The sequence below is a fragment of the Pseudophryne corroboree genome, chromosome 4 (assembly GCF_028390025.1).
Source record: "Pseudophryne corroboree isolate aPseCor3 chromosome 4, aPseCor3.hap2, whole genome shotgun sequence".
NCBI classification, from domain to species: Eukaryota; Metazoa; Chordata; class Amphibia; order Anura; family Myobatrachidae; genus Pseudophryne; species Pseudophryne corroboree.
The window spans coordinates 856,524,013-856,537,900 of NC_086447.1; positions in this window are offsets into that span (position 1 = coordinate 856,524,013).

A 13,888-nucleotide genomic window follows, 5' to 3' on the forward strand; every position below is an offset into this window, starting at 1 on the left:
ACAAGGTGACGGGGGTGTTAAGCTCGATGTCATTATCGACGCAGCAATATTTTAGACGACGATATGCAGGGGCAATGTGTGAATGGTCAATGGCACTAACTGTTCTGACACCTGTAGCTATCAATTGCGACAGCTGCGGGTGTCATTGCCCCATTCATCACAGCAGGGTCAACGCTGTCCTTGGCTGCGGCTGGTGCAAGCTCTGGGCTACACAGGTGCTCTTGTGTGAGATCTTGTGCTTGCACCCTGGAGCTGGCAGGGGAGACAGTGGCAAACACAGGATTTCTAGAGGGTAGTTTGTTTCCAAACTCAATCCACAATTTGCAAGTCTGCGATGCATTGTAGCAAGTGCGGGAGTCTGGGGAAGCGGTAGAAAAACCTAGTAACGACGACCATGGACATTAGTGTAAATATTGGTCTTTTTATACACTGGAAACTGTACTTTCTGGCATACATTGTTAATAATTAACACTATAGATAGTGTCGAAGTCAAAAATATTACATAAAGAGAACATACAAACTACACACATATAAGTCGCTATACTTGCAAATACGCGCAGCGAGCACAGCAATATATGGTAACACACGCATTTACACGGACATGCCACAGAGATGGATTCAACACTTATTTCATGCAGTACATAATTGTGGTGGTATCAATCGCCAGACATCATGATGATTTAGAATTGTATATGATGGAGTGGTGTCATGTATGTGTATTATTTGAATGAAACAAGATAGACCGGTCATGTTTACTATTGAAGCAACCAGATTGATGTGTAGATTCATTTGATGCTTGTTGTGAAGTTGTGGGACATTGCAGCGGATAATTATGATTAAATGTATAAAAGCTAAAATCACTCTTATTAGGACAGTGGACAGGAAACTCAGGCCAGCCCTTTGGATGTCTTCAAGGCTGAACATGATTACCATATACAAAGGGACTGGTGACTCATCGTGAACTCCTCCCCCAGAAACTAGATAACACATTGATCACACAGGAGCTCATTGGCTTTTTGGTCTCAGAGGATGATGGACTTGCTGCCAGTTCAGTTCCTGTATTTATTTACAGAGAGAGAGAGACATAAGATGCATTGGAGGGAATGGTAATTGTATCGCTGGCCTGTAACTGTATGTAATTGTATGTAACTGTATGTTTTAACTGCTTACTGTGTGAGTGTAACCATGTAACTATAGGTATACTGTACTTTGTAATATATATTGAATCCATATCCTTTTAATAACAAATATATACATCAATGAGCTTTGGAACTCAGGTAATGTGTGGGTGTATTGTTTTCTCTTATGGGATGCAGTGTTTTGCGATGTTTAGCGCACATTCATGGGATATGGTAATAAGAGGTGCAGGTGTTTACAATATATATTAGAGCGGGCATTTTCAATATTTGTGAGAAAGCAATTTGGCATTCTTAGATGGGGCTGGTCCGCAATATCACATTCTTAATGATGCACTTTACAATATAAACGCGACGCTGTGGTCGATCAGCTTGTCATGGACCCATCCTAAAGCTGAGAAAATCATATCCGTGTGTATTGTTGTGTTATTAGTAAGACGCTGATATGAAATTCAAGGGACAATGCATTTCTCATAATATTTAAGATGCTAAAATGTATTTTTATTGTTGCAAAACAAGGTTCAAATAAGTCATATTGTGTTTGATTCAGATTGGATTGTTTATCTGTTTAAGTAGGTTTAAAAGTATATTTAAAAGTTGCTGCATAGCCTTGATATAGTTTTTATTTTTAACTCAGGCCTAAAATAACTTCTGGTGCTTGTATGATGTGTGATTTCTTTGTGACAAAGGAAGCCGCATGGTCTGTCCTCCATTTTGGACTAACCACATGTCCTGTCCACCATTTTGTGTAACCCTCATGGATGTGGAAGGGGAGGAGCAGCAGGCCATTTGGGGAAGGTCATTTTCTAAATGGCTGATTTTCACTACTCAGGATAATCAGCTTTCCTTGGTCACATCAAACACCATTTCTGAGTTACCAATGCATTTATTTAAACCATGACATAGTCAATTACAAATAGTTTCAGCTGGGCCTAGTGAGAGTTAATAGATGAATACTTGATGTAAGAATTAAACACAGATATAAACAAAGTTTTTTTTTCTTTTTCCTCCAGGATTTAGTTAAATCTGCTTGCTAGTTTAGGATAGCTATTGAAATGTTAATTAACCTGTCCCACTACCCTCTTGAGCAGGCATATGAACCTCTGTTGATATGCAAATTAGAGACTTTGAAGGAAAGGCATTCATTCAGTATGTGTGTACTGTGTGGGGGTTCTATGAGAGTCAAGTAATATATATATTATATAAATATATATTATATATAATATTATTATAATTATGTGTGTGTTTATATCAGTGTATGTTCTGCAGGATAGCTATCCAATCCGAATCATATCATTTAAATTATTGATTATCGCTAGAGTCATTATAGATCTGTGTGAAACCGATACATTTGTTGCTATATAGTTAAAACTAAAATAAATGTTTAAGGAAGTAAGTGTAAAGCACAAACGCAGTCTGGCCTGGTTGTAAAGGTTTATACAGAAAGAAACTGTGTGTTGTGTTAAGTGAGCGATTATAGTTAATATTGCTCACATTTATAGAAGTTGTGGGATTTGTTTAATTGCGGACGTACGGTTTTGTACACGTGTCTCGGACAAAGTACAGGACTGCGCATGTAGCGTAAAAGACACGCACGGTCGCGTGTGTACGCAAAGTGCGTAAGAGTACGGGCTCTAAGTACAAATTACACAATAGTATCGTTTAGTTTAAAGGTGGGACAGTAGCCACGCTACAGTAGCACAAAACTGCCCGGTTTCTAAGCAGATTAGTATAAAACTTTTTGTTTAAACTGTATTGCCTCTGGGGGTAAAGCTGCTTATCTTAATGAATCAAAATTTTCTGTACAGAAAAGACAAAGTGTACTTGAGAGAGCGAACGTAGGAGTGAGTGGAACTGAAGCCCGGAAGTCGGGTCCCGTGGTACACCAAGTAAGCGGAGGCTTGGTGGCGTGAAGTGGCTATTTCAGGTTAATATAGATTGAAATACGCAAATCGTGAGGAGATTTGCAGAGGAGTGTAATAGGCAATTGTGTATTGTGTAGTATTTAAGTAAAAGGGTTTTTTGTTACGCTCCGGCTGAGGTTTCGCAGCTTGTGATTCGATTCCAGTGGTCGTTCGGCAGATAAGTAACAAGTACCTATATGCTGTGCGATTGGACCACGCGTTTGTGGGTGCGATATATATAGCGCAACTGGATACCCCTTTACGAGCTTTTGCGTAAAACCGCGGTATCATTAGCGCTATATAGAGCATACGCAAGCGTGAATTGTGTATAATAAAGTGCATAGGGAGTTTTCGCTGCACTCTCTCAGGAAAATCTCCAACGACCGATACTTTACTTTAAAGGGTAAGTTATTCCTAAAAACGTCCAGTAAATATAGGTCAGATAGGGCCCTAGGTTGGGTACATTGCCTTCGCTATCGACAGTGTATGGTAGTACTGGCCAACATGGGTGTGAGCGAGTGAAAGCACTAGGTGTCTTTCACCGTCTATCTGCGGTGTGCATTGGGGATTGCGTTTATTGGCAAAAAGTCTGCGATGGGATCCAATTGCACAAGCAGTGGGCGTTTGGTAACTAGGGTTCAGGTTGAGGTGCCGCGGCCCAGGGGGTCAGCGAGGTTTATTATGTGTGAAAAATATGGGTCACACACGGAGGCTTTTTGCAATGAATGGGTATGTATGACTGACAAAGATAGGGTACCATTCCCTAAAGTGGGCAGCTTTGAACCAGAGGTATTGCAGAACTTAAGGATAAGAATATGTCTGATAAAATCCCGAAAACAAAGGGTCAGACATACAAATTGTTTAAACCTGTGACAGCAAGAGGGGTTGGTGAGTTTGATCCTAAGGTATTGCAGGTGGTATGTCCAACCAAAGTCATATTAGACAAGAATGGAAATATAAGAACTGTTTGAACTTGTAGCAACAATAAACAAGTAGGAAGAAAAAAAAAAAAAGAATGCAAGTACACCGCCATATGTAGATGTGGAAGCAGTTACGGCCAGCATGCTAACTATAGAAAATAATAAAAATATGAAGAATATGACTGTAACCTATATATATATACATTACTAATGAATGTTGAAGTTTTATTTAGGAGGAGAAGGTGACCTGATTGTTTTCAGCCATTTCTCATGTACCCAGAGAAGTATCCAACCTGTAAAAGAAGAGCAGTAGCCTGTGGGGGAAGTGGCTGAGACCAGTGGAACAGATAAGTATGGTATCATTCGTGTACATATATAGTAAAACCCAAAAATAAAAAAATCAAGAAAGTAACGTCAGAAATGGAGAAAAAAACCTGTCCGCACATTAGTTTTTGCCAGTAGGAAAGCGGACAGAGACAAGGTAACCCCAGGGTATTTCTTTCAGTTACCATATAAGAAGTATTCGTTCCTAGTTATGCCCCTAGTAAAGATGAGCTCGGAAATGTTTGTTGGACCATGTACAGACCCTTAATACGGGATGAGAAGGATTGAATGAAATACTTCGCATGACCTAGAAGCTTGTTAAACTTTTTTTGTTTTGTCTCTTGCAGTAATAGAAAACTCTCCATCTGGATAAGATCACAGGTAAACACTAATTCGGCAAATGGGAGGTGGCTGTCTCTGTGCAAATGGACGGGCTCAATAAGGCATTGAGTGTCAGGGTGCAGACTTCTTTGCAAAATTGGAAAGGGGTCACAGTAGCTAATCTTAGATAGCGTGCTATTGAACATCACAAGAATAGTGCTAGGCGCAGAGAACAACAGGTGGAGAAGTTGAGGATGGTAAGTATACTGGAACATACAGGAAAGACCCATCAGTCCAAACTCCAGATCCCTAATGGTCAATAATATGTTACACTTGTAGGAAGTATAGGGCATTTTGCCTGAGATTGTAGGAGTAGTAGGACACATAGTCAATACAGATACCCTAGACAGAAAACACAAGCCACATTATTAAACACATAGACGGCACCAAGGGACATATAGTAAGGAATCACGAGCCATATAGAAAACACAGATTTGGGCAATGGGAGTAACAGGAACGATGCAAAAATACCCTTTGAGTAGACCTGCAGAGATGACGATAGGGCCCTTGCAAACCAAACAGTCTTTTCTGCTGGCTGCATCGGCTCCGACTAATCTACTCGGCAGAGACTTATTGTGTAAAATGCGGTGTGTCATATATTGTACTCCTGAGGGTGTCTTCTTGGATATACCTGAGAACCATGCTCAAGAAGAACAAAATATACTAGACACCCCTCAAAGGCTAATGTCGCATTCTACTGTTCTAGATGCATGTCCATCACAGGTAGAGGAAATTATCTCACAGATACCGGGTTCCCTATGAACTTAGGATGGACAGGACACTGGATTGATGGCTGGGATAGTCCCAGTAGAGATAAGACACACAGAATTTTTTTTTTAGGGGTATAGACCAAGTAGAGAATCACTTCCCCGTAGTGCCCAATCCAGTTGTCAAATTTTTATAAAATCTTCTTCACCTCTACAAACTCATCTGTCACCAACCTCTGTTCTGTTTCTCTACAGTTTTCCTCTTCATCTTTTGCATTCACACAGGGTGGTACAATACATGGACCCAAGTACAGTTCAAACTCCACATGCCTAGGTCCTTCAGAGTTCTGCCCGAACCCAGTATATCTCAACAGCACGATTATTATTATTATTATTATTTTCCTTTATTTATATGGCGCCAAAAGGGTTCCGCGGCGCCCAATTACAGAATACATAAACAAATAATCAAACAGGAAAACAGCAACTTACAGTTGATGACAGTATAGGACCAGTACAGGGTAAATAAACATAGTTACATCAGCAGATGACACTGGAATAAGTATCAGGTGGCAGAAGACTGCTGGATGTTGTGCAGTTGAAGATTATTAAAGTAAGAAAGGATAAGCACATGAGGGAAGAGGGCCCTGCTCGTGAGAGCTTAAATTCTAAATGGGAGGGGTAGACAGACAGGGGTGACACAGATGGGGTACATAGAAAGCGTAGAACAGAGGGTTATGATGAGATTTGGCTGGGTTTGGTGAAGAAGTGAGTCTGGAGAGATCGTTTGAAGTTTTGTAGAGAGGTGGAGAGTCTGAGGGGGAGAGGTAGGGAATTCCAAAGAAGTGGTGCAGCACGTGAAAAATATTGGAGGTAGGAGTGGGAGGAAGTAATCCGTAGGCAGGAGAGTCGGCATGCATTAGCAGAGCGAAGAGGACGGGTGGGAGTGTAAAGGGAGATAAGGTCAGAGATGTAGATGGGAGAGGAGTGGGTGAGGGCTTTATAAGCGAGTGTGAGAAGCTTGAAATGGATTCTGAAAGGGAAGGGGAGCCAGTGAAGGTCTAGTAAGAGAGGAGAGGTGGACGTAGTGCGTTGACACCAGTATTACTGCAGTGTGCCTTGTCATGCACAAAGGGTGGAGAATGGGAATACTGGTGAAGGGAAATTTTGTATAGACACTGATATGTCTGTTGGTGAATGGCAAACCTGACATTTTCTTTTTAATTTTCTTCTTCTTTCTCTCCTCTAGAGATGTTTCTTTTTTCTTTTCTTTTTTGAGTTATGGTCATGGTACTCTACATTGCAAACACGCAATAGTTAAATTAAGATACAAAAAAAATTGTGTTCCCTACAGGAAAAGGCAGTCTGGAGGACAAAGGGGTATGGCCAGGAGTCCTCAGGACTGTGGGCAGGTGGACACGGTAAGCCAGTAGCCCCCAGAGCATACCTTCCAAGTCTAGCTGAGGTGGCACACGGTCTGACTCATCTAGGCAAAGAGGGTAGATGCAGGCTGATGAGAGCCTACTGGTGTGCGCCAGGATTCTATTCTCATGCAGGTAAGAGAGCAATGACCTGTCTAGCTTGCTTGAGGAAGAATATTGGTAAAGCAATACCAACAGAGCCATCCCATATCCCTCCTGCAGACGGATCTTTTCAGGAAATACAAAATCGACTTCGTACAGTTAACACCCTTTAGGAATTATTGTTATGTATTGGTGTGCACTGATGTTTCCTCAAACTGGGTAGAGGCATTTCCTGCCGCCACGGATGCTGCTGTGTTTACCGCAAAGAAAAATTGCGCAGAAATTTGTGTGTAGATAATGGTACCCCTAGAAGTAGCAGCAAAGCTTGAAATTGTACTATTGTGATCATAGATACTGCCACTAGTATTATGTAGCTTCGGAACCACTCCCAGATCTTCACTCAACGAATCACCCTCTTCGAAATTTGTTTTTGTTTTTGTTTTGGTATTTGTGTCTTTTTGGTTGTTTTTGGAAGACAACCTCATGTCATGATTGATCCGCACAATGATCAGAAATACACCAATGAGGTGAAAGTACAGTACCTTGTTGAGATGAGCCAGCATTTGAGAACTTGACAAAGAACTTGAAACTGTTGATTGCTGGTATGCCAAATGCTAACTGTCTTGATTATGAACCAAGAGACTGTATGATTGTCCTTACACTCAGGTTGCCTAATAGACAGGTGGGAAGGACCATACCAAGTTTTGGTGACAGCACTATCCCAGTGAAAGTAGCCGAGAGAGAGACTTGGGTCCACGATTCCATTGCAGGAAAGTCGGTAGTCCGGAAGGAACTCGTAAATGGAGTGAGATCGCAAAAGTATCACCAGAAACTCTGTTCCGTGAAGACTGAGAGGCGGCACTGTTGAACACTACCTGAGCGTACTAAAGGATGGCAGAAAGACCAGTCATTGTAATTGATTTGTTATGAACAAGAGTTGTTTTGTTCTATTTCTCTTTTCTCTCTTTCCCGCTGACAAACATTTTCTTTCAGGATATTCTATTTTTGCGAGATGTTTTTTTTTATGAGGAGTCGAGTGTGGGACTGGAACTGATTCTGTAGGAAGGAGTGATCTCCTTATAGGATCCCAGGATTAGCCGATCAGTTTGTTAAAGTCAGAGAAAAATCAAAGTTCTTGTAGTTATGGAGTTCAGAGGTAATCAGGAAAAAATCAGACAATGGCTGTTCACACATTGCAGATAAAGAGCTCATTAATATATGTGGAAGAAAGGTTTATGAGTGGCTCTCCCCGAACTCCGAAGGTTTATGTTATTTAGGAAGGACACTACTTATAACCCTTGTTCAATGATTAAACAGACCTAGCATACGTTCCAGAAATGGAAACAATGTTCAGAAAATGATAGGAATACTGTATGTAGATCATGAAAATTTTATATGTCACTGTCACGATTTGTTTGTGTCTTCTTCATCTACCCAGCAGAACCTCAATCGAATCCAAACATCAGTGTACAAAAACGTAGGTACATGTATGTGTGAAATGTTCGTCGCAAATCAGACATTAAAGGCCAAAGCACTGTCCCAGCATACTCTATAGGTTGAATGTTGTCTCACACCCAACCAGTGGTCCCGTGACCGCCGAGTGCATATAGAGGATGTCTCGTCCTCCTCCCTGTCTTCCCCAAATATAGTCAAGTGTCTGATTTGCGAAATGAATACATACTTGTGTCTAGGTCACTGATTATTGTATGAAATATTTTTTCTTATGTTAATAATGAATGGCAGTTATTGTTTGCTGCCAAAGGGTGTACTGGCGAAGTCAAAAATATTACATAAAGAGAACATACAAACTACACACATATACGTCGCTATACTTGCAAATACGCGCAGCGAGCACAGCAATATATGGTAACACACGCATTTACACGGACATGCCACAGAGATGGATTCAACACTTATTTCATGCAGTACATAATTGTGGTGGCATCAATCGCCAGACATCATGATGATTTAGAATTGTATATGATGGAGTGGTGTCATGTATGTGTATTATTTGAGCAAAACAAGATAGACCGGTCATGTTTACTATTGAAGCAACCAGATTGATGTGTAGATTCATTTGATGCTTGTTGTGAAGTTGTGGGACATTGCAGCGGATAATTATGATTAAATGTATAAAAGCTAAAATCACTCTTATTAGGACAGTGGACAGGAAACTCAGCCAGCCCTTTGGATGTCTTCAAGGCTGAACCTGATTACCATGTACAAAGGGACTGGTGACTCATCGTGAACCCCTCCCCCAGAAACTAGATAACACACTGATCACACAGGTGCTCGGCGGCTTTTTGGTCTCAGAGGATGATGGACTTGCTGCCAGTTCAGTTCCTGTATTTATTTACAGAGAGAGAGAGAGACACAAGATGCATTGGAGGGAATGGTAATTGTATCGCTGGCCTGTTGTCACGATCCGGGTATCTGGACGCCATTACTTACCCTTCAGATGCCTCCTAAGGCTGGCTCAGCGTTCCAGGACCGGATCCCGCTGTTCCTGAGTTTCCACATGCAGAATGTCAGAGTGGTGATTTCATCAGCCGCGGCCTCTGCTGTGCCCGCGTGGTTAAATGTGCGCTTGTCAGTCTGGCGTCTCCTGTCTCCTGTGGCCGGCGTCGCCATTACTGTTTCAATTCTCACATGGATTACAAACCAAACTTCCCTCCAAGTGTCTGCATGGGCGCAGCCATCTTGGATTTTGTCATCTGATCTTTTCCACCAATCTGCTGTCTGTATTGTTGATTTGCATAATTGCCTAGCCAACCCCTTCCTTGCTGCAGGTATAAGTAAGCTGTGCCTGAGCAAGGAAGGCGTCAGTGCTTTGGTTGTCTAACCTAGTTCCAGTTTGTCTCTCTCCTGTGGTTGTCTTCCAGGTTCCAGCTCCTGTCTCCAGACTTCTGCTATAGAGACCCGCACCAGCATTTCATCTGCGGTGTAGCCTGACTCTCCGATCCATTCTGGACTCACCTGTTTCCAGCTACAACAATCACCTGCTTCCAGCCCAGCTTCCAGCAGTGTACAGCTTCTCTTAAAGGGCCGGTGTCCTTTCTGCAGTTTACCACTCTCCACCGGTATTATTATTTCACCGCTCTCAAACAATCACCTGCTTCCAGCCCAGCTTCCAGCAGTGTATAGCTTCTCTTAAAGGGCCGGTGTCCTTTTCTGCAGTTTACCACTCTCCACCGGTATTATTATTTCACCGCTCTCAAACTCCAAACTTCATTATTATTTCATCGCTCTCAAGTTCGTTTTATTATTTAACTGGTTCCAGCCAGTATCCACTCCGTACCAACAACAGTCTGGTTCCAGCCAGTATCCACAGCAGCCGTTTTACCTTCAGCAGCCCAGCCTTTCCTGGAACATCAGCTGGTACAATCCTGGGTTCTCTCCATTGCTACAGTCAGGCCTGGTAAGGACTTTCCAACTAGAAGATTATAAGAACTGTCTCACACTACCAGTGCCTGTGGCCCTTGCCACCCTGTAGTACCCAGGAATTGTATTTATCCTCTGTTGACTTTTATGTTTCCTTTTACTGCTGCTGTGTTACGGAGTTTGTCATAATAAACATCATTGACTTTTATCCTGGTTGTCGTGGTCACGCCTTCGGGCAGTTATTCTACATGTTACTTACATGTCTAGGGGTCTGATACAACCTCCCAGGTTCCGTTACATCTCAGCCCCTACAACTGAGGCTGCCTCCCGTCAGCTCAGGCCCTCAGTTGTGACAGTAAGCACTGACCTAATGAATCCAGCCGGAGACCAGGATCAAGCGGCCAGGCCGATGCAAGAACTGGCAGCCCGACTTGAACATCAGGAGGCTGCACAGGGCCACATCATCCGCTGTCTCCAGGATCTCTCTACACGGCTGGATGGGATTCAAACGACCCTCCGTGGACCAGGCACGTCCGGTGCGTCCACTACAGTGACACCAGCTGTAACCCCACCCACCTTACCCATTTCCAGTCCACATCTTCATCTTCCAACGCCAGCAAAATTTGATGGATCTCCAAGGTTCTGCAGGGGATTTCTCAATCAATGTGAAATCCACTTTGAGCTTCTACCTGGCAATTTCTTCAGTGACCGTACCAAAATTGCCTATATCATCTCCCTTCTCAGTGGCTCAGCCCTTGACTGGGCATCACCTTTATGGGAGAAGTCTGATCCCCTGCTATCCTCCTATACTGACTTTGTAGCTACATTCAGGCGCATCTTCGACGAGCCAGGCCGGATAACATCTGCTTCATCTGAGATTCTCCGTTTACGCCAGGGAACACGTACTGTGGGACAGTATCTTATACAGTTTAAAATCCTGGCATCCGAACTGGCATGGAACGACGAGGCCCTGTATGCTGCATTCTGGCATGGCTTATCAGAACGCATCAAGGATGAGTTAGCTACCAGAGACTTGCCCTCTAAGTTGGATGAGCTAATTTCTCTTTGCACGAAGGTTGATCTACGTTTCAGAGAGAGAGCAACCGAGCGAGGAAGATCATCTACTCCTAAATCTTCTGCTCCTCCTCCTCGTCAACCATCTCCATCCAAGGATGAGCCTATGCAAATTAGTCGTTCCCGTCTATCTCCCGCTGAGCGCCGAAGACGTCTCTCTGAGTCTCTCTGTCTCTACTGTGCAGCTCCGTCGCACACTATCAATGCCTGTCCCAAACGTCCGGGAAACTCCAGATCCTAGCTCGCCAAGGAGAGGGCCGGCTAGGAGTAATGATCTCCTCTCCATCTCCTCATGACTGTAACCTCCCAGTGTCGCTCCAAATTGCTCAACGTTACAGGAACGTCATTGCCCTCCTTGATTCCGGAGCAGCTGGGAATTTCATAACCGAAGCTTATGTTAAACGGTGGTCCCTACCCACCGAGAGACTGTCCTCGTCCATCTCTTTGACTGCCGTGGATGGCAGCAAGATTTTTGACGCAGTCATTTCCTTAAGGACTCTTCCAGTTCGTCTGAGAGTGGGAGTTCTTCATTCTGAGTATATTTCTTTTTTAGTGATTCCAAGAGCCACACATCCAGTGGTTTTAGGCCTTCCATGGCTCCGTCTCCACAACCCATCAATTGACTGGACGACTACGCAAATACTGGCATGGGGTCCCTCCTGTGCTGAGACTTGTTTAGCCAAAGTTCTTCCTGTTTGTTCTTCCTTCCCCAGGTCATCTGATGTTCCGCCTCCTCCATATCAAGACTTCACGGACGTGTTCAGTAAAGCCTCTGCTGATATCCTTCCTCCTCATAGAGAATGGGACTGTCCAATCGACCTCATTCCAGGGAAGGTTCCACCGCGAGGCCGAACTTATCCGTTGTCTCTGCCTGAGACACACTCCATGGAAGAGTACATCAAAGAGAACCTGGCGAAGGGTTTCATCCGACCATCTTCTTCTCCAGCCGGCGCAGGCTTCTTCTTCGTTAAGAAGAAAGACGGTGGTCTGCGTCCGTGCATCGACTACAGAGGTCTGAACGACATTACCGTCAAGAACCGATACCCTTTACCCCTGATTACCGAGCTCTTTGATAGAGTTAGTGGTGCAACTATTTTCACAAAGCTGGACTTGAGGGGTGCCTACAATCTCATCCGAATCCGTGAGGGTGACGAGTGGAAGACCGCCTTTAACACCCGTGACGGACATTATGAGTACCTCGTCATGCCCTTCGGATTGAGCAACGCTCCAGCAGTCTTCCAGCACTTCGTGAATGAGATTTTCAGGGACATCTTGTACCGCCATGTCGTGGTTTATCTAGACGACATCCTCATCTTTGCTAATAATCTCGAAGATCATCGTTTCTGGGTAAAAGAGGTTCTTTCCCGTCTCCGTGTCAATCACCTCTATTGTAAATTGGAGAAGTGTGTGTTTGAAGTTAAAACCATTCCGTTTCTAGGTTACATTGTGTCCGGTTCCGGACTAGAGATGGATCCTGAGAAACTCCAAGCAATCCAGAATTGGCCTATACCCTTAAGCCTCAAAGGGGTCCAGAGGTTCTTAGGGTTCGCCAATTATTATAGAAAATTTATACGAGACTTTTCCACCATTGTGGCGCCTATCACTGCATTAACCAAGAAAGGTGCTAATCCGTCCAAGTGGTCCGAGGAAGCTACACAGGCCTTTCACCTTCTGAAGCAACGGTTCATCTCTGCACCAGTTCTGAAACAGCCCGACACCGACTCTCCTTTTATCTTAGAGGTAGATGCCTCCTCCGTTGGAGTAGGAGCAGTGTTATCCCAGAGGGCCAAAGATGGACATCTACATCCTTGCAGTTTCTTCTCCCGGAAGTTCTCCCCAGCTGAGCGCAACTATGCCATTGGCGATCAGGAGTTGCTAGCCATCAAGCTCGCTCTGGAGGAGTGGAGATACCTGTTGGAGGGAGCTTCCCACTCAATCACCATACTTACCGACCACAAAAATCTTTTATATCTCAAAGGCGCACAATGTCTGAATCCTCGTCAGGCCAGATGGGCACTTTTCTTCTCTAGGTTTGACTTTAAACTCCAGTTCTGTCCGGGTTCTCAGAATCGTAAGGCCGATGCCCTTTCCCGCTCATGGGAGCAAGAAAATGAGTCCGAGTCTGCAGACAAGCATCCTATTATTAATCCGTTGGCATTCTCCACGGTAGGGATGGACTCTACGCCTCCACCAGGGAAAAGTTTTGTTAAGCCAGTTCTAAGGAAGAAGCTCATGCATTGGGCCCATGCTTCCCGTTTTGCTGGACATACAGGCATTCAGAAAACCCTTGAATTTATTTCTAGGTCCTACTGGTGGCCAACTCTGAAGAAGGACGTTATGGAATTTATTGCCTCCTGCCCAAAGTGTGCCCAACACAAAGTCTCCCGCCAGTCGCCTGCGGGGCAACTGGTTCCATTATCTGTTCCCCGTCGACCTTGGACCCATTTGTCGATGGACTTTGTTTCCGATATACCTATCTGCAACAAGTTTAATACCATCTGGGTGGTAGTTGACCGGTTCACCAAGATGGCACATTTCATC